Genomic DNA, 318 nt, shown 5'->3' with positions numbered 1-318 from the left:
AATCTTAATTTTTTTTTTTACATAGGACTTTTTTTTTTATTTATCTTCTTTTTTGCCCGCACTTGTCAAGATACAATTTTAATTCTAAAAACGTATTACCGACTTTATTAAGATTAAGAAACAGATTGACTGCGGAATTGGTCTAAGGAATGAATGGTAAGGCTGGTGACGGCGGCCTGAGTGGCTGAGTTGACAAGATCTGATGTAAAATATGGGTTAAAAGTATGTTGTTAGATTACTAAATTAAAGAAATTAAGTTAATATATGGTTAAAAAAATAGTCAAAAATAATAAATTTTACTAGTTTTATAATATTTTT

This window comes from Arachis ipaensis, chromosome B06 (assembly GCF_000816755.2).
Source record: "Arachis ipaensis cultivar K30076 chromosome B06, Araip1.1, whole genome shotgun sequence".
In the NCBI taxonomy this organism is placed as follows: Eukaryota; Viridiplantae; Streptophyta; class Magnoliopsida; order Fabales; family Fabaceae; genus Arachis; species Arachis ipaensis.
The sequence above is the reverse complement of the archived record's forward strand: the minus strand, read 5'-3'. Positions refer to the sequence as shown.